The following is a 21,701-nucleotide window of genomic DNA, read 5'->3' as shown; positions in this document are numbered from 1 at the left end:
TAGTCCTTTCGGGATCTTGTCTGCTTTCTTGCATCTCTGTAGAAACTTGGGCCTATAAATTCGGTGACGCCCTGCCAGCACGTTTGCGCTGGAAATTTAGCGCCCGCCGCCGAGCCAGTTGTGCCCGCCCCAAATTCACTTTCAGCGCCCCAAAGCGGAAGCGGGCGCTGGTACAGGGTGTGCCCGCCCCGCTTGGGGCGCTGAAAGTGAATTTCAGCGCTGCCGGTCCCGCTGCGCCACCCGATGCGGAGCGGCAGGCTGCTGTACTGCAGGCCTCCCCCTTCTCTTAAGGGGGAGGTGCCTGCAACGGCCGGAGCCCCGTTGAAAGTGCTGGCAAAAGAGCCCGGCACAACGGCGAAGTGCCGGGCTCCACGGAAACCAGCCGGCAATGCCGCGGGGGGGGGTGGAGGAGGCCGGGGAAGGAGGTGCGGGCAGGCGGCCGCCGAAAAAGCGGCCGGCCGCACCTCCGCTTTAAATAGCGCCTCTAAGGCTGCAGCACGGCCAGGTTTTCAAAACGTTGTTAGCGGCCGCCAGGGAAGAGGCTGCCGCTACTGAAGATGGGGATCGGCATGGTTTCGGGCGGTACCGGGGCGCTGCGCACACCGATGACGTCATTGGTGCCAGCGCAGCGCTACCGGCTTACGCCGATTTAAAGGCCCACCTAATTTCAGCGGCGACGCAACTTCCGGCGCAACCCACTCTTGCGCCCCTAAATGGGCGCAAACCCAAGGGAATTTCTAGGCCTTGATGTCTGTGTCGATATGCGCAATCTTCTTGGAGATCCTCTCCACTTTGAGCTGGCAGTTTGTGGTGTCGATAGTAGCCATGGTGTGGAGATGCCGGTGTTGGACTGGGGTGGACAAATGTAAGAAGTCACACAACACCAGGTTATAGTCCAACAGTTTTATTTGAAATCACAAGCTTTCGGAGCGCTGCTCCTTCATCAGGTGAAGTGGAGAGATGCCTATAGACACAGATGATATAGTCAGAGAATAATGCCAGATGATGACAGGTAATCTTTCTAACTGCCATTTATCACACCTCGGCAGAGAGATAATCACAGCAATCAAAGGTGTGAATGGTGTCCAAACAGGTCAGTCAGGAAAACATTACATCAAAGAACAATGAGGTGGGGTCACAAGGGGTAAAATGTTGCAGATGCTGGGGTCTGTATGAAAAACAAAAAACAAAGAACAGACAAAAAACATTTTCTTTGCTGGAAATGACAGCAGGTCCGGCCGCATCTGTGCAGAGAGAACAAGCCAACGATGACTCAAGTCTGGATGACCCTATGTCAAGTGGGGTTACATGTAGCGTGACATGAACCCAAGATCCCGGTTGAGGCCGTCCTCATGAGTGCGGAACTTGGCTATCAGTTTCTGCTCTATGATTTTGCGTTGTCGTGTGTCTCGAAGGCCGCCTTGGAGAATGCTTACCCGAAGATCGGAGGCTGAATGTCCTTGACTGCTGAAGTGTTCCCCAGCTGGGAGGGAACACTCCTGCCTGGCGATTGTTGCGCGGTGTCCGTACATCCGTTGTCGCAGTGTCTGCATGGTCTCGCCGATGTACCATGCTCCGGGGCATCCTTTCCTGCAATGTATGAGGTAGACAACGTTGGCCGAGTCACATGAGTATGTACCATGTACCTGGTGGGTGGTGTCCTCACGTGTGATGATGGTATCTGTGTTGATGATCTGGCATGTCTTGCAGAGGTTGCCGTGGCAGGGGTGTGTGGTGTCGTGGTCGCTGTTCTCCTGAAAGCTGGGTAATTTGCTGCGAACGATGGTCTGAGGTTAGGCGGCTGTTTGAAGGCGAGTAGTGGAGGCGTGGGGATGGCCTTAGCGAGGTGTTCGTCATCATCGATGACATGTTGAAGGCTGCGAAGAACATGGCGTAGTTTCTCCGTTCCGGGGAAGTACTGGACGACGAAGGGTACTCTGTTGGTTGTGTCCCGTGTTTGTCTTTTGAGGAGGTCTATGCGATTTTTTGCTGTGGCCCGTCGGAACTGTCGATCGACGAGTCGAGCGTCATATCCCGTTCTTATGAGGGCGCCTTTCAGCGTCGCGTTCCTCCTCGTCTGAGCAGATCCTGTGTATTCACAGGGCTTGTCCATAGGGGATGGCTTCTTTAACGTGGTTAGGGTGGAAGCTGGAGAAGTGGAGCATCCTGAGGTTGTCCGTGGGCTTGTGGTAGAGTGAAGTGCTGAGGTGTCCGTCTTTGATGGGGATCCGTGTGTCCAAGAATGAAACCGATTCTGAGGAGTAGTCCATGGTGAGTTTGTTGGTGTCTATAGGTATCTCTCCACTTCACCTGACGAAGGAGCAGCGCTCCGAAAGCTTGTGATTTCAAATAAAACTGTTGGACTATAACCTGGTGTTGTGTGACTTCTTACTTAAACTACCAATCACCTCATATAAACTTAAACAACACCCAAACTTAACAATAACTATAATTACATTACAGAAACTATGTACATCCACCGCCCATCTCCGGGCGGCCAGCCTAATCCCTGTTCGGGCTGCAGCACACTACTCCCTTCGGTGTGGCTGTTCTGTCCTGTTCCTTTGGTCCCTCGCAGCTTGCGGCTGCTGGTTGGGGACCTCTGCCCTCAGATTGATCCCTGACTCGAGAGGCTGTCCTTTTAAACTGGGGAGCCGGTGACCACGGTTTCTTTGGCCGTGGCATTCGTGGGGACCTTCTAGGGTCTTTGGCTGATGGGGTTTTTCTGGCTGGTGGTTCTTTAACACGAGCCACTGCCCCCTCCGGTGCGGTCTGTGGGCTTTCTACTACCACTGGCTGGGGATTTTCATCCTCAGGCTTTACCTCTCCTAAACCTGTGCTAGGGGCAGGTAACTCTTCGCAGCCTGGTGCTGCAGGCTGAGGGTCCTCGCCCTCAGGTCCCACCTCGTCTAAATCTGGGTCAGGGGCGGGGTCTTCGCCCTCACATCCCACCTCATCTAAATTCCAGAGGAGTGGGGAAGTTTCCCAAATGGTGGGTGGGATGGCCCCTCCCTTAAAACAAGCCAGTGCACCTGCCTGTGTATTCTGAGTTTTCCCCTGCTGCAGGCTGAGGATTTCTATCCTCAGACCTTGCCCCAACTGGCTGTTCTCTTTTCTCGGGCTTAAACAATTTACATTGGGCCAGAAATTAGGATCGGGTACTTGCCATGCGTGCAAGCCCCCGATGTGCACTCACCCAGCGCGCCGACATCTGAAGCCCGGGCCTGCTTGGAATTCCTGCCACTGGCCCGGTTCAGATGTCGGCACAATGTGCTTGCCTGATCCAGCGGCGTAGTTAGTGCGATGTGCCGGCTGGGATCTGGTGAGCACTGTGCAGCCAATCAGGGGAGGGGAAACTTCATTCTGAGTTTGATAGTAAGAACTGTCAAACTCATGAAAAGTACGGGCGCCCAAAAGACTAGTTTAACTTTAAATAAAATTTAAAAAAAACATCCCAATAGTTAAATAAACTATAAATAACTTTAAAAAACTATTTTAAACAATTAATAAAATTTTTGAAAAAAATAATTTTTTAAGAAATCGGGTCTAAAAATAAACTTACCTTACTGTAAAGTCCTTAAAAACAATGAAGCTTTGGAAAAAATGTAATAATTTTAAATAATAGACCACTTACCTTCAAGAATCCACTCCTTACGCCTCCTTTTTATATGTGTAAAAAGTTCAGGCCCTTGCACACGGGCAAACCTGTCAAAAAGAAGGAAGTTCAACGCGTGCGTGCAGAGTCCTACGCGCACGGGTTGGACCTCTGAAACCCTTGGAGGAAATGTCTGTTTCCCGCGCATGCGCTGTGCATGCTGAAATGCGGCACTTCCAACGGGCCCACGCGTGAGTACCCCGTCCGTACTCACGCGTTGGGACCGGAATTACTGGCCCATTGATTAATATGGAACCATTTGATGCGCCGGGGCATCTTTATGGCATATACCATGGGGCTTGCCTTGTCTACAACGCTGTAGGGCCCCATGTATAACAGTTCTAGACTTCCTACCCGAGCAAAATTCCTCACCATAACCTGATCCCCTATCTCCCACTCATGATGTTTTTGGGGTTCTAACAGCAATCGGTTACTCCGATGCTGCCTTCCCATGTTCCCAGCCGTCTGCCCGTGGACCTGTTTAAGGTGCTCGAAGAGGTTCCTGGCAAACCTATCCCGGTTTACCTCCCTGAGCTGACCTTCCGTGAGCACCGGGGCTAGTACATGGGTCGGGGTCCGCATAACTCTGCCAGTCATCAGCTCATGCGGGGAGTACCCCGTGCCTTTTGACTGGCTGGCTCGGATCCTCATCAGGACCAACGGTAGGACCTCTGCCCATCTTCTAGGTGAGTCCACCATCTCTTTCCTCAGCCTTACTTTCAAGGTCCTGTTCATCCTCTCCACAATCTCTGAGGACTGTGGGTTGTGTGCAATGTGCCAATTCCCCTCAATGTCGAGTACCATAAGGGTATTCTGCATGACCTGCCCGGTAAAGTGACTTCCTTGGTCGGACTCCACATACTGTGGTAACCCCCATCGCGAGAACACCTCCCTGACCAGGATCCTGGCTGTACCCAGAGCTGTGGCTGTTCGGCAGGGGAAGGCTTCTACCCACTTCGTGAACACATCTACCAGGACTAGGCAATACTTATAGCCTCCCTGGGCGGTGGATAGGGGCCCGATGTAGTCGACCTGGATCGACTGCCATGGTCCCTCTACCCTCCTGACGTGTCCCATAGGTACCTTCCTTTTGTGGGGGTCAGGGTTGTTAGCAGCTCACACCAGACAGTTGGCACAGAACTCACGGACATCTTCCCTGAGTCCTGGCCACCATCCCGCCTGTTCCACCCGCTGCCAGGTGGTCTCAGGTCTGGGATGCCCCGCTCCTGGACCCTCATGGGCCAGTTGAAGGAATTCCCTCCGGTGCTGCTGTGGTACCACCCATTTTTCTCCCCTAAGCAGCGTGCCTTCCTTCACAGAGAGGGCTGCTGTGCCATAAGGGCCCTCTACCCTTTTTCCCTCAGTCACTGCACTGAGGACTGCCTTGAGGACGGGGTCTTGGGTTTGGACCATCTTAAGGTCTGGGGCTAAAGCTACCCTTGCACTCCCTTGTGTCCCATTCCTACCCCTGACTGCTGCTACAGGACTGCACCCATATGGGTCCCAGAAAGTCCCTGTGCGGGCACCCTCCTTAGCTAGCATGTCGGCCTGCTGGTTGCCCTGACTACAGGGTTCTGTGGAGGAATGGGCTTTCACCTTCTGGATGAAAACCTCCCCTTCCTCCCCCACTGCTGCTAAGATTTTCTCCAGCAGGGGTTTCACTGCAAGGGGTCTCCCGTCAGCGGAGGTGTATCTGCGGCGGGACCAGATGGCCAGGTACTCCGTACACGAATTGCACGTGAACATGCTGTGGTAAACCACTTTTACCGTTCACTATCGTTTCCCTATAGTTATCACTGTTCACATTGTTGTATCACTGTACGAGGTCGCCTCTTGTCACGCTGCTATACCTGGGCTGACCACTGCCGACTCCGCCCATGGCTCCGCCTACCTGCCCGGGTATAAAGGTGGTCGACTGGCTGGTATTCCTCCTTCTTGGATCCGATCACCCACGAGGGTGGGCTCTGTTATTTAGTCAATAAAAACCTATAGTTACTTTCTTAACTCGTCGCTTTTCATTGGACGAATTGATAGGTATATCAATTTTATTGACTAAATTTTAAAATGTCGTCACTTGAGCAGCCAAACAACCAGCCAACGGAGCAGCCAAACGACCAGCCAGACGCCCAGCTACAACAGCCACAGCAGCCGGCTTGGCTGCGAGCCCTCAAACCACCGTACCTGGATCTAAACCCACAAGCAACAAACGCAGCCCTCGACTTCAAACGCTGGCTGTGCTGCTTCGAATCCTACCTGGAAGAATCCGGCGTCCCTCAGAGATCCAAACTGAGAGTTCTGACCGCCCAAGCGAGCCCTAAAGTATACGCACTCATCCAGGACATTACTACTTACGAGGCCGCTATCAACCTACTGAAACAGCAGTACCGGAGCCCGGTAAATTCCATGTATGCCAGACACCTCCTAAGATCCCGCCCGCAACAGCCAGGAGAGTCTGTAGCTGAATTTTTACGGGCGCTACGAACACTCGGCAGGGACTGTGACTTTAAAGCAGTATCGGCTGCAGAAAACACTGAAGATAACATCCGTGATGCCTTCGTGAAAAGCCTTCGGTCCGACTACTCACGGCAGAGACTGCTGGAATCAAAGGACCTCGACCTGAACACAGCTGCAGCCTTGGCCTACTCCCTAGAAGTGACCCAGCGGGACCTCGAGGTGTATTCCAGGGACAGTTCGCGACTCTGGGACTCGGGCCCGACCCCGACCGCAATACCCCTCGTAGCGCCGCCCCCGGGACCTACCTCAGCGTCGGCGTCCCGGACCCGATCGGGACCGCCACCCCCGGTACCGGCTGCGACTTCGGACCCCCGCGACCGGGCCGCCGGCTGCTTCTTCTGTGGGCAGGCGAAACACCCGAGGTCGCGCTGCCCAGCCAAAAACGCGACGTGCTCCAGCTGCCTGCAGAAAGGCCACCTCGCGAAGGCCTGCAGAGGGAGAGCAGCAGAGGCCAGCAGTGCCTCATGCGAACTGTGGGGGCGGCCATCTTCTATCAAGGCCACAGATGAGCAATGGGGGCGGCCATCTTTGATCCAGGCAACCGACGCCAGCAGTGCCTCATGTGGGTTGTGGGGGCAGCCATCTTCTCCACCATTTTGCCCCACCTCGTGGGCGCCTCCATTTTACCCACCACGCTCGACCGCCACCTTACCTCCAGACCTGACGACCGCTTCACCTACAGACTACAGCGACCCGCTCAGCCACACACTAGCCTCCGTCACACTAGACCAAGCTCGCCCGCATCAGCTGTCCAAGTCAATGATGGACATCAAAGTAGACGGCCACGCCACGACCTGCCTGTTCGACAGCGGAAGCATGGAGAGCTTCATACATCCAGACACGGTGAGCCACTACTCCCTCACTGTCCAGCCAACGCGCAACCGGATCTCGATGGCATCGAGGTCCCACGCCACAGACATCAGCGGCTACTGTGTTGTGACCCTGTCGGTTAAGGGCACGGAGTATAAAAACTTTAAACTCCTCGTCCTGCCCCAGCTATGCGCTGCCGTCCTACTAGGGCTGGATTTTCAATTCCACCTCCAAAGCGTCACTCTAGCATACGGTGGACCCCTCCCCCCGCTCACAGTCGACAACCAGCAGCCTTTAAATCGCCCACCGCGTAACACCTGCGGCCTATCCACCCTCAAGGTCCCGCCACCTTCCCTGTTCGCTAACCTCACCCCCGACTGCAAACCCGTCGCTACCAAGAGCAGGCGGTACAGCTCCGGGGACAGAGCTTTCATTAGCTCTGAGGTGCAGCGTCTCCTGAAGGAGGGCATCATCGAGGGGAGCAGCAGCCCCTGGCGTGCCCAGGTTGTAGTCGTTAAGACCGGCAATAAAAACCGCCTGGTCATCGACTACAGCCAAACCATAAACCGGTACACCCAGCTGGACGCATACCCCCTTCCCCGCATATCTGATATGGTCAATCAGATTGCTCAATACCGGGTATTCTCTACCATCGACCTTAAGTCGGCCTACCACCAACTCCCTATCCGCCCCGAGGACCGCCAGTATACCGCCTTCGAGGCGAATGGCCGCCTCTACCACTTCCTTAGGGTCCCCTTCGGCGTCACCAACGGGGTTTCGGTCTTCCAAAGGGAGATGGACCGGATGGTTGACCAGAACGGGCTGCAAGCCACGTTCCCCTATCTAGATAATGTCACCATCTGCGGCCGCGACCGGCAAGACCATGACGCTAATCTGGAAAGATTCCTCCGTACGGCCCAACGGCTGAACCTCACCTACAATAAGGAGAAATGTGTGTTTAACACCTCGCGCCTTGCCATCCTCGGCTGCATAGTAGAGAACGGAATCATCGGCCCCGATCCCGAAAGAATGCGTCCCCTCATGGAGCTACCCCTTCCCCACTGTCCAAAGGCGCTGAAGAGAACCCTGGGGCTCTTCGCCTACTATGCCCAATGGGTGCCGAATTATGCGGACAAAGCCAGACCCCTCATGAAGTCCACCTCCTTCCCCCTTACGGAAGAAGCGCGCACGGCCTTCTCCCTCATCAGGGGAGACATTGCTAAGGCCACTATGCACGCAGTGGATGAGTCCATCCCCTTCCAAGTGGAGAGCGATGCATCCGACTTCGCCCTAGCCGCTACCCTCAACCAGGAGGGGAGACCGGTGGCCTTCTTCTCAAGGACCCTACAGGGCCCTGAGATCCGACACTCTTCGGTCGAGAAGGAGGCCCAGGCGATTGTGGAGGCGGTACGCCGCTGGAGGCATTACCTCGCAGGCAAGCGATTTACCCTCCTCACCGACCAGCGTTCGGTCGCTTTTATGTTTAATAACAAGCTGAGGGGTAAAATCAAGAACGACAAGATCTTGAGGTGGAGAATCGAGCTATCCACCTACGATTATGATATCTTGTACCGGCCTGGTAAGCTGAACGAACGCCCTGACGCTCTATCGCGAATTACATGCGCCAGCGCGCAAATTGATAGACTTCAGACCCTCCACAACGACCTCTGCCACCCCGGGGTCACCAGGCTTTACCACTTCATTAAGGCCCGCAACCTGACCACCTCCATCGAGGAGGTCAGGACCATGACCAGGAACTGCCAGACCTGTGCCGAGTGCAAACCGCACTTCTTTAGGCCGGACAGAGCAAGCCTGATCAAGGCCACCCGCCCCTTCGAGCGCTTGAGCATCGATTTTAAGGGGCCCCTCCCGTCCTCTGACCGTAATGTGTACTTCCTCAACATTGTTGATGAGTACTCCCGTTTCCCCTTTGCCTTCCCCTGCCCAGACATGACCAGCACCACGGTCGTTAAATGCCTGAACGACCTCTTTGCCTTGTTCGGGTTCCCAAACTATATACATAGTGACCGGGGCGCCTCCTTCATGAGCGAGGAACTCCGTCAGTTCCTACTAGCGAGAGGCATCGCCACTAGCAGGACCACCAGCTACAACCCCCGAGGGAACGGCCAGGTGGAAAGAGAGAACGCGACGGTATGGAAGGCTGTCCTCTTAGCCTTAAAGTCTAAGGGCCTCCCAACCTCTCGCTGGCAGGAGGTCCTCCCGGCGGCGCTGCATTCCACCCGGTCACTACTTTGCACTGCCATTAACGCCACCCCCCATGAACGAATGTTTGTTTTCCCCAGGAAGTCGATTACGGGAACCACGCTACCAACCTGGCTGACCTCTCCGGGGCCTGTCTTGCTGCGAAAGCACGTGAGGGCCCATAAAACGGACCCCCTGGTCGAGAGGGTGAACCTCCTGCACGCCAACCCCCAGTATGCCTACGTGGCATACCCAGACGGGCGGGAGGACACAGTCTCCTTACGAGACCTCGCACCCTCGGGCACTCCGGAGACACCACTGCTACCCCCCCCCACCACCCCCCCAATTCCAGCCCAGGTAGATGGTACGCCGGAACCCCAAGAGCCTTCGCCTACCTCGCAGACGCCAGCATTAACACCGGAGAACGCAACACCGCCGCTGCGACGATCAGACAGGCTTACGAGGCCTCCAGACAGACTGACATACCAGAACTGGTAGTACACTTCACCCCGCCGGACTCAAATCTAAACAAGGGGTGAATGTGGTAAACCACTTTTACCGTTCACTATCGTTACACTATAGTTATCACTGTTAGATCGTTTCCCTATAGTTATCACTGTTCACATTGTTGTATCACTGTACGAGGTCGCCTCTTGTCACGCTGCTATACCTGGGCTGACCACTGCCGACTCCGCCCATGGCTCCGCCTACCTGCCCGGGTATAAAGGTGGTCGACTGGCTGGTATTCCTCCTTCTTGGATCCGATCACCCACGAGGGTGGGCTCTGTTATTTAGTCAATAAAAACCTATAGTTACTTTCTTAACTCGTCGCTTTTCATTGGACGAATTGATAGGTATATCACATGCTGTCTGAGCAAATCGTGTATGGGGTGGGGAAGATTTTGGGGTGTGTAACGACATACACTACCGCGAACAGTTCAGCCTGCTGGGCGCTCATGGTGCTGGGGAGCTTAATTGCCAGGGCAATGTTTGCCGCTGGGTCATAAACTCCACACCCTGTGAGTCGCTCACCAGCAGATACTGTGCTGGAGCCATCCACATAGATTTCGCGGCCTGTGGGGTGTATCCCGGCCTGCAAACCTATGTCCACTTCCCAAACCCCTTCTATGGAACACCGGTGGGCTGTTCCAGGATGTATCAAGTTAGCTGCGAGCTTTGGCTCGCAGAGCTCTTTCACTTTTAGGTCCATCTGTGAGAGAAGCAGGGTCCAGCGAGCAATGTGGCACTGCTCACTGTCCCATCCTTGATTCTCCCGTCCAGGAGCATCTGGGTGGGTGTGTGATGGGTGAGGAGGGTGATGGGAGAGGTGCCTGTGAAGATCAGCGATCTTTTCACAGCCCAATGTGTGGCCAAGAGATGCCTCTCACAATTGGAGTAGCTCTTCTCCACATCCGTGAGTATCCTGGAGGAGTAGACCACCAGCCTCAGCCTGCCATGCCGCTCTTGGAGCAGCACAGCACTCAGGCTGTCCCCGCTGGCTGCCACGTCCAGGAAGAACTCTTTCCCCCCATCTATGGCCCCTAGAGATGGGGCGGTCTGCAGATCTTCCTTGAGCCTGACAAATGCTGCCTGGCAACCCTCATCCCAAGCCCACTCCACTCCCTTATGTCGGAGTCGGAGTAGAGGGGCTGCTGTGGCTGCATAGTCCTCAATAAAGTCTCTGCAGTACCCGGTTAGTCCTAGAAAAGATCGCAATCCTGTGACTGTGTTGGGGACTGCTAACTCCTGTACCGCTTCCCTTCTAGCTTTGTCTATGGCCCTTTCCCCAGCGCGTACAGTCAGGCCCAGGAATTTCACCTCCTGCTGGCCGATCTGCGCTTTCTTTGGGTTTATTTTAAAACACTCCTGCCTGAGCAGTTCCAGCAGTTCGGCCAGTAGTGGGCCATGCTCCTCTCTTGAATCGGTGAATAGGAGCAGGTCATCCACATACTGTACCAGCTGCCTGGGCTGGCTGAAGCCCTTTAGACTGTTTACCATGCATTGATGGAAAATGCTAGGGCTATTGTGGAAGCCCTGAGGCAAACAGTTCCAGGTGTACTGTTGCCCTTTAAAAGTAAAGGCAAACTTGTACTGATCCTCCCTCCTTAAAAGGATGGACCAAAACCCGTTGGAAATATCCAGCACCGTGAAAGTGGTTGCAGATGCTAGGATACTTCCTATCAGGTCGGCAACTGCTGCTACCGTGGGTGCACAGGCTGGGATGTTACTGTTGAACACCCGATAGTCCACAGTGGCCCTCCAGGAGTTGTCCAGCTTTCTAACCGGCCACAGTGGAGAGTTTACGTGGGTGGCTGTCGGTCTCAGGACCCCCTGTTGTACTAAGGAGGACATTGCTGCTTCCATGTCTGGCTCCGCTTCCCTGGGGAAGTTATATTGTTTTTGTGGTCGAGCCATAGGGTCCGCGTCTACACTGACCTCGAACCCGTTGACCCTCCCACAGTCGTGCTTGTATGTGGCAAATGTGGATAGGTGGGCTCGCACAAATGCCTGGAACTCCTTTGGGGTATTACTGACCAATGAGCTCGAGGTTATAACCCTCTTTAGGCTTCATGGTGCACAGGGTCCCCTTCCCCTCTTTCCCTGGGATGACTACTACCCCGCCTTCCTTTCCTGTACTTGCCCCCCATAGGCAGTGATTCCTTAAATCCACCAGGATCCCGTGGCCTACAATAAAGTCGGCTCCCAGGATCCCTTTTTCACCCTCCACTTCCCACTTCATTAGGATACAGGTCCACTTAGAGCGGAGTGTTCCCAAACGAATGGACAGCGGGATGGAAAATGAGCCAGCCTGTTCTTTACCTGTGAATCCCGACAGACTGTATGGGACCCCACTAGATAGAGGTGAGGTGGTGGGGTTATCTGAATGGATCATGGTGCATGATGCCCCCGTATCCAACAGATAGGTCCCCTTTACCTTTTCTACCTCCATCTCGACGAGGGGTCTCTTCCATAAGTCGTACTGAAGGGAACACAGGTAAACAGGCTGCACTGGCTCTAGTCAGGGCTGTGGGTTGGATGGGGCTGATGGGGTCAGAGCACCGGTAGTGGCTGCTACCCTCCCTGGGCCAGTCAATAGGGTCCTCATCACGTCCAAAAATGACTTGACCATGGCGGGAGGGATTCCAAACTCTAACTTTTGGGCTGGGGCTGAGGAATTCTTTCCCTTGTTGTCCTTCCAAGAGTTTTTGCACTCCTTCCTCCAGTGTCCATCCTTCCCACACCCGTAACAATTAAGCTTTGTGCCAGAAGGGTTATTCCCTTCCTGCTGCCACTCCTTCCTACCCTGTCCGGGTTTTACTTCATGCACCTTCCCCTTAGGTGGGTGTGCATCGGTTCCCCTACCATTCCTGTAAGCAAAGGTCAATTGTCTGATCACCATCAGTTCGGTAGTCAGGGGATTCTTAGGGTCAAACCAGACCTCCACCTTGGCCCTGATCTGTGGCAAGCCGTTTGCCACCAGGCACCGGAGCCAGTGGGCCAGCTGATCCTGGCCCAGGTGCGCCCGGTTTGGTGCCCCTGTACAGGCACTCCTATACACCGGCCACAACCTGTCTGCGAAAGCCTGCGGGGTTTCCCCTGCGAGCTGCACTGTCTTCTCCACTCGGGAGAAAGGACTTCCCTCATTCATCCCCATGGCCTCAAGAACTTCCTCCTTGCGTTCCCCATACTCGCACTGTCCCTTCTTACACTGGTCAGAAAGGGACTGGAGGAGCTTACCCTCCAGGGAGAACAGCAGCATTTTGGCCTGTTTGGCATCATCACACTCGTTGATGCTGGCTGCCTGTTCTACTTCCCTGAAGTGGACTGAGGGGTCCCCCTTTTCTGTGAGCTTTGGTATGTGGCTTACCATAGCTCTAAGCTGTTGGGTGTCGTAGGGAACTACGAACTGGTTTTGGAGGGGTCCTTCTTCCCCGTCATTAGCGGGTGGGCCAAACCTTCACTGCCGGGCCGGGCACATCGGCCCCGGTTCCAGCCTCTCTTGCGGGGGTTGTTCCACCTCCGCTTCTACCCCTAACTCCACCCCCCTTGCTGCCAGACCTTGCTAAAACCTGGCGCTACGGGTGGTGGTCGTGGGACCTCCTGTTCCTCAACCGGGTCATCCCTTGGCACTACCCGTGGTGTTTGAACCGTACTCCCATCGCTCCCTGTAATATCCACCTGGGCTGCCTTCGGGCTTATGAGGCACACCATGCCCTTTGCCTTCCTTAGGGCCAGGCTCAGATTCTCTATCTGTTCCTTGCAGGGGTCATGATCTGCATCTTCAAACCCCTGCTCGCTCGCTAACTTATAGGCTGCCTTTACGTCTTTTACTTTCTCCTCCTGCTCTCTTACTTGTCTCGCTAGGCGGGCATTTTTCTCCCGCAACCTCAGCTCATTGCTCTTGGCCTCGGTGACCTGACACTGTAGATATTCCAGCCTGGACTTATGCTCCCCCATTAACTGTACCCTTTCCTGGTTTAGGGCCTGCAATGCTACCAGCACCTTCTCCCCTGCTAGAGTCCTGTCTTGGACTTCCAGGGCTGACTCTCGTATCTCGGCTGCCTGTGCTTCAACGAGCCTGTCCAGAAGCTGGATCTGTTTCTTGAAGCACATCAGCCAGACTGCCTTTTCTATGGATTTCCTATGATCCTTCCCTTCTGTCCATTTAGCTGCAGCATCTACCAGACGTCCAGCCTTTAACAGATTAGTGATCCACTTCTTCGTGATATTCACTTTACTGAATACATAATTAGAAATCCTCTCTTCCATTACAGTTTGCTCTTCCGAATCAGTGTCTACTGTATCGCACCCCTGTTGCCAGAGTCCTGCAGCCGCCGCCATTTCTGTAGGGGGTGGTGTGTGTGCAGTCAGCTTTGCCCCTGACTGGTTTTGAGCGGTTCGAATCACTCCCACGCCCCTGGGTTCTAGAAACTGGACTTAGGTACAGGCGGCGATACAGAATTGGAGTAGTCAACTGGTTTGGTGCAAGAAAACTGTATTTTATTAAAGGCACAATAAAATTACAACACTGAAAATTACTGGAATAGTTACAGGCATATAAACGTACACTTAATTAAGAATGGGGAACACACGGCACAACGAGGGAAAAATCACATTAATAATCCCCCTACCCTTGTCCCACCGCCAATATCTAACTAAATTGTGCTATAAGGGGGCCAGGGATTATGCTCACCAATAGGGGTTTCTTGACAGGTCGAATCCTGCAGATTAAGCCGGTTGCGGTTTTGGGGTTCGCTCTTTGTGTCCTTTGGGGCCTGCCATTGTCACGTGGTCCCAGGGTGCGGTGGTGGATTTGTCTGAGTAAAGTACCCTTTTTTCTCCGTTAGAGATAGGGGGTAAAGTCTTTGTTGGGTACTTTATCTTGTAGAGTGGAAAACTTCGGGTTTTGTTCTTCTGGTGGTGGTCTGGTCATCGAAGTTTTGTTGCGGTTGGGGTTCGGTTGGCGGTCTTTGGTGTTAGCTCGGTCGCGGTGGGCTAGATCATTACCTGTGCAGTGGTAATGATCCGAAGGTATGGTTTACCCGGCCCTTTGTTACCGCAGTGCTCATGGTCGTTCCTCGTGTAAGGCTGCGGTTGCGGCCTAGTCGTCTTCGGTCGAGCCTGCCCCACCGTGCCTGTCTGCTTCTTTGCGTTTCAAGTAACGCTGCACCCGAGCGTGTGCCCGCTCGTCCCCAACGCTTCACCACACTGCCCTTCTCTGCTTACTGGTCGGCCCGCCTTCATCTGCTCCAGCCCACTTGCCTTTTTTACTAGCCCTTGGTTACTGGTGGGCCTTCAATTATACTATTCCTGAGTTCGTTATCTGCGTGCCCAATCAGGGTTAGTTCTTTGTCTAATTTTGGTGGGCTCGTCTAAGGTGATTATAGTCGTAACTGCTTTTGAGGTGGTTGTCTCGTTGCTAAATGGCTTTAATATCTTGGGTGTTTGTTATTCATAATGTTTTAATCGGTGTCTTCCTGGCTTGGTAGCTACTTCGAACTGTAACCGATTATTTATGCAAAGCTTTGATGGGTTCAAGATTAAGTCTTTCCTGAGTTGATTTGTTTCAAAATGAAGAATGCGTATTCTGTGTTATCTAGTTGTCTGGCTTCAGAAATAACAAGTCTCTCACAGGCCCAGGCATGTCAGGTTTTTCAAAGCCCTTTTGAACTTGGCCTGCTGTTTTTGCAGGGTCCTGCTTTCAATCTTGCAGGTTTCTGCCACAAGGTCCAGAAGCCATTTTCTTTAGGGTACCCTTATTAATAACTTTGGGGAATGTGGGAATTTTGAGAACCCTACAAAGCAGAGACCAGGTGTTACAGCAGGATATAAAACCTGTTTAGAATTGGGGCCAGAGACCCACCGAATATGTTATATGCATCTTGTGAGGGGAGGTGTCTGTGGCAGTGAGTGCCATGTCCTGACTCTTGGTACTTCTTTTCAATGCAAGAAATTTAATGACTTCACCAGGGCAGCCAAGGTATGCTACCTACTCCTTCTGACCCTTCCTTATAGTGTCTTTATACATGTAGCACCATTTAATTTATTACCTTCACAGTGCCAGAGTAGCCATAGGTGCAAGTGGGATGCGACAATGGGGAGCAGAGGCTTAGCAGAAATCAGCCTCTAGCTCCCAAGCCTGCGGGGACCTGCTCTAAAAAGAAGGATGTTGGATGCTCATCACACTCATAAAGGGGCATTGAGGATCATCTTAGAGAACTTGAGACAGATGGCCAGGGGTCAGTGCCATACTCAATGCCAGTTCCTCAGCATGATTCAACAGACTGCAGCGCTACATGGGGCAGGTGATAGCACCACAACTATCTACATTCATCCTGTCTGACAGAGAAGCTTCCAGACCAGTCAGTACATTCAAAGTAGATGCTTTGACCACTGGCCTTCAGGGCTTGGAGTATCACTGGAAAGGATGATGAAAAGTGGTTTCCAAGTGCTTCAGGAAGACATCTTTGAGGGTGTGCACAATCTAATGAATATCATCAGGCCAACCCTCAGGCTGATGACTGGGCACTCAGATATAAACCTAGCACAAGTGGCGTGGCTTGAATCTGCCTTTACAGTACCATCTTCTCTCTTGGTGACAGCACACATGACCTTTCTTGCCACCTCCCTTAGTTGCCTGCTCATGTTGGTGTCAGGATATTGGATCAGGCTGCCCCTGCATCTGCAATGGTGATGTAGCCTGTTGAAGAGTCTTCCCAGGTCAAAGAAGCCCTGAAACAAGAATTACCTCAGTCCCAAAAGGCGCACAAAACCACAGCACAACCAAGTACCACTTGCATCCTTGGGTCTCGAGTATCAATTTCAGTGCACCAGGATAGGTTTAAGAATGGAAAGAGAAGCATTGGGTAGGCAGAGGGAGCACTTTTTGTAAATATATATGTGCATAGTAAAACCACTTTTCGATACAAAATCCAGTCTTCTGATGTAAGTCTGTTCTTTGCTTTTTGTGTCTGAGTGAACATGGGAACAGGAGTAGGCCATAGAGTCATAGAGTTATACAGCACAGAAAGAGGCCCTTCGGCCCATCGTGTCCACGCTGGCCATCAAGCCCTGTCTATTCTAATCCCATTTTCCAGCACTTGGTCCGTAGCCTTGTATGCTATGGCGTTTTAAGTGCTCATCTAAATGTTTCTTAAATGTGTTGAGGGTTCCTGCCTCTACCACTCTTTCAGGCAGTGAGTTCCAGATTCCAACCACCCTCTGGGTGAAAAAGTTTTTCCTCAAATCCCCTCTAAACCTCCTGCCCCTTACCATGAAACTATGCCCCTTGGTTATTGAACCCTCTATTAAGGGGAAAAGTTCCTTTCTATCTACCCTATCTATGCCCCTCATAATTTTGTACACCTCAATCAGGTCCTCCCTCAGCCTTCTCTGCTCTAAGGAAAACAACCCCAGCCTGTCCAGTCTCTCTTCATAGCTGAAGCACTCCAGCCCAGGTAACATCCTGGTGAATCTCCTCTGCACCCTCTCCAATGCAATCACATCCTTCCTATAGTGTGGCGACCAGAACTGCACACAGTATTCCAGCTGTGGCCTAACTAGCGTTTTGTACAGCTCCATCATAACCTCCCTGCTCTATATATTCTGTGCCTCGGCTAATGAAGGTAAGTATCCCATATGCCTTTTCAACCACCTTATCTACCTGTCCCGCTGTCTTCAGGGACCTATGTACATGCACACCAAGGTCCCTCTGATCCATTGTCCTTCCTAGGGACCTACCATTCATTGTGTATTCCCTTGCCTTGTTAGTCCTCCCAAAATGCATCACCTCACACTTTTCAGGGTTAAATTCCATTTGCCACTGTTCTGCACATCCGACCAACCCGTCTATATCATCCTATAGCCTGAGGCTTCCCTCCTGGCTATTTACCACTCCATCATTTTCGTGTCATCTGCAAACTTACTGATCATACCTCCTACATTCATATCGAAATCATTAATGTACACTACAAACAGCAAAGGACCCAGCACCGATCCCTGCGGTACACCACTGGACACAGGCTTCCAGTCACAAAAACAACCTTCGACCATCACCCTCTGCCTCCTGCCACTAAGCCAATTTTGGATCCAATGTGCCAAATTGCCCTAGATCCCATGGGCTCTTACCTTCTTGACCAGTCTCCCATGCGGGACTTTGTCAAAAGCCTTACTGAAGTCCATGTAGACTACATCAACTGCATTACCCTCATCCACACACCTAGTCACCCCCTCGAAAAATTCAACCAAATTGGTTAGACACAATCTCCCCCTGACAAAGCCATGCTGACTATCCTTGATTAATCCTTGCCTCTCCAAGTGGAGACTAATTCTGTCACTCAGAATGTTTTCCAATAATTTCCCTACCACTGATGTTAGGCTCTCTGGCCTGTAATTCCCTGGTTTATCCCTACTACCCTTCTTGAATAATGGTACTACATTAGCTGCCCACCAGTCCTCTGGCACCTCCCCTGTGGCCAGAAAGGTTCTGAAAATTTGTGTCAGAGCCCCTGCAATCTCCTCCCTTGCCTCACACAGCAGCCTGGGATACATCTCATCTGGGCCTGGGGATTTATCCACCTTTAAGCCCGCTAAAACCACTAGTACCTCCTCCCTCTCAATACTAATTTGTTCAAGTATATCACAATCCCCCTGCCTGATTTCTATACCTACATCGTCCTTCTCCATAGTGAACACAGATGCAAAATATTCATTTAAAACCTCACTATCTTCTAGCTCCACACTCAGATTGTCACTTTGGTCCCTAATGGGCCCTATTCTTTCCCTGGTTATCCTCTTGCCCTTAATATACTTATAAAACACCTTGGGATTTCCCTTTATTTTGTCCGCCAGTGTTTTTTTATGCCCCCTCTTTGCTCTCCTAATTTCTTTTTTAAGTACCCCCCTGCACTTTCTATATTCCTCTAGGGCTTCCACAGTTTTTAGTCCTTTGTATCTGCCAACAGCCTCCTTTTATTTCCTAATCCATTCTTGTATATCCCTTGACATCCAGGGTTCCCTGGGCTTGTTGGTCCCACCCTTGACCTTTACGGAAACATGTTGCTGTTGTACTCTCTCTATTTCCTTTCTGAAAGACTTCCACTGCTCTGATGTGGATTTTCCTACAAGTAGCTGAACCCAGTCCACTTTGGCCAGATCCTGCCTTATCATTTTAAAATCGGCCTTCCCCCAATTTAGAACCTTTATTTCCAGTCCATCTTTGTCCTTTTCCATGACTACCTTAAATCTCACCGAATTATGGTCACTGTCACCAAAATGCTCTCCTACTGACACTTCTACCACTTGCCTGGCTACATTCCCTAGAATTAGGTCCAGTACCGCCCCCTCTCTTGTAGGACTTTTTACATGCTGGCTCAAAAAGCTCTCCTGGATGCACTTTAAGAATTCTGCACCCTCTAAGCCTTTCACACTCTGACTATCCCAGTTAATATTGGGGAAGTTGAAATCCCCTATTATTACCCTATTATTTCTACAGTTCTCTGAGATTTGCCTACATATCTGTTCCTCTATCTCCCCCTGACTGTTTGGGGGCATTTAGTACACTCCCAGGAATTTGCTTGCCCCCTTTTTGTTTTTAAGGTTTACCCATATGGCCTCATTAGAGGAACATGCTAAGATATCATTCCTCCTTACAGCAGTAATTGACTCCTTGATTAATATTGGAACACCCCCTCCTCTTTTACACCCCCCTCTGTCTCGCCTGAAGATTCTATACTCCGGAATATTGAGCTGCCAATCCTGCCCCTCCCTCAACCATGTCTCTGTGATAGCAACAATATCATACTCCCATGTGTTCATCAACACCTTCAATTCATCTGCCTTACTCACAAGACTCCTTGCATTAAAATAAATGCCATCCAGCCTTGCCATACTCCCTGGCGCCATTACATATTTGCTCTGCCTTCCCGGTTGTTTTTTCCTCTATATTTAGCTGTGCATCACCCCCTACTATAGCTCCACTCCGTATCCCATCCCCCTGCCATTCAGCTACTCGAGCCTGTGCTGCCATTCAATGAGATCATGGCTGATCTGTATCCTAACTCCATCCACCCTCCTTAGCTCCATATCGCTTAATACCCTTGGCTAGCAAAAATCTATCAATCTCAGATTTAAAATTATTAATCAATGAGATGTTTGGGGATCATTCTGCATTGGGAGGCAGAGTTCCTCCCATGCCTTCTTAATAAACCATTATCTACTTAAGCAGACCTCTTCTGCAAAATAATCATGAGAACAGAGTGGTCTATAAATGCTAGTGAAAGAGTTGGTCATCTTCTCCTTTGGTGTGCCTTTTTCATATCCCCTTCCTCGTGCTCTTATTCTGCCTCCAATAAGGATGTGTCTGGGAGTGTCGACAGTTAACCCCATGGTAAGGACAGAATGGTGGGAAGCAAAATATTTCTCTGCCTGAAACTACTGAAAGGTAGCTTTCAGAATCCTTTCTCAATTGCACAGCGGAGAAAAGATTTTTCTAATCACTCTAGTCAAAGCTGCTGTTTCAGACAAAGTTCATGAACTTTCAACCTTAGCATTCCATTTCCTGGTTTGACAAGTTATGCAAGTAACATACCAATCTTTTCTACAGATTTAACTTAAATAAGGTGCAATTTTAGTGTAAATGGCGGAATTTTTGAGCGAGCAGGTTTTGCCCTCATTATGCTGTCATTTGCATACATTTACCACTTTGAGGGTAGGCATATCTTCTATCAGCAGCCACTTCTACCAGAGGTTAGCATGTATTTTAGAATGGGTGTAGGTCTGCTGTATCTGACTTAGGCCCCAAACTCTCATCCCCTACGCCAGAACTACACCACGTTTGCCCCAAAACAAATCTCCAACTTTCGTGCCCTAAGCATCTTTGATTTGTAACAGTTACCATGTACAAGAAAAATATATCCCTTTTCTTTCATAAGTTGTGCGAATGATTTATTGGCTAATGTGTTCTTGTAATCACATGATATTGCAGACTCATAGAAAAAAGTATTGGAGCAACACAAGAAATGTCATATTGAGTACAGGCTGTAGAAAAGTCCAATTAACATTTCTAGATTATGAAGAGAAACAGATTCAAATTACACTTTTTAGTAAATCTTCAACGCATAGACTGAAACCAGTATAAATTCCACTTGAGTGCCTAGAATTAACTTTTCATGATTTAAATTCCACGGGCCTCATGTCAGGTAGAAAGAACTTACATTTATAAGAACATAAGAAGTAGGAGCAGGAGTCGGCCATTTGGCCCCTCAACCCTGTTCCGCCATTCAATAAGATCATGGCTGATCTCCTGCCCACTCCCCATAACCCTCGTCTCCATTATCATTCAAAAATCTGTCTATCTCCACCTTGAATATATTCAATGACTCCGCCTCCACAGCTCGCTGGGGTAGAGTATTCCAAAGATTCACGGCCCTCTGAGAGAAGAACTTCTTCCTCATCTCTGTTTCAAATGGGGAATGCCTTATTCTGAATCTATGCCCCCTTGTTTGAGATTCCCCCATGGGGGGAAAATCCTCTCTGCATCTACCCTGTCAAGCCCCCTCAGAACCTTATACATTTCAATAAGATCACCTCTCATTCTTCTAACCTCCAATAAGTATAGGCCCAACCTGTTCAAGCATTCTTCATAAGACAACCCCTTCATCTCAGGAATCAACCTAGTGAACCTTCTCTGAACTGCCTCCAATGCAAATATATCCCTCCTTAAAGAAGGAGACCAAAACTGTATGCAGTGCTCTAGGTGTGGTTTCACCAACGCCTTGTACAGTTGTAGCAAGACTTCCCTACTTATATACTCCATCCCTCTTGCAATAAAGGTCAACATTCCATTTACCTACCTAATTATTTGCTGTACCTGCATGCTAGCTTTTTGTGTTTCATGTACAAGGACCCCAGATCCCTCTGTACTGCAGCATTTTGTAGTCTTTCTCCATTTAAATAATAATTTGCTATTTTATTTTTCCTACCAAATTGGATAACCTCACATTTTCCCACATTATACTCC

General features: G+C 51.1%; 1 protein-coding gene across 1 annotated transcript in view; it reads left to right on the top strand.

Annotated features, from left to right (window-relative positions):
• dpp10 (dipeptidyl-peptidase 10 (non-functional)) overlaps positions 1-21,701 on the top strand; it is a 1,285,183-nt gene that overhangs the window by 663,296 nt on the left and 600,186 nt on the right. The gene's annotated exons all lie outside the window — the stretch shown is intronic.

Source organism: Somniosus microcephalus, chromosome 4, assembly GCF_052327205.1.
Source record: "Somniosus microcephalus isolate GS21.2 chromosome 4, FLI_Smic_1.0, whole genome shotgun sequence".
NCBI lineage: Eukaryota > Metazoa > Chordata > Chondrichthyes > Squaliformes > Somniosidae > Somniosus > Somniosus microcephalus.
This window is presented reverse-complemented; position numbering and strand designations above follow the sequence as displayed.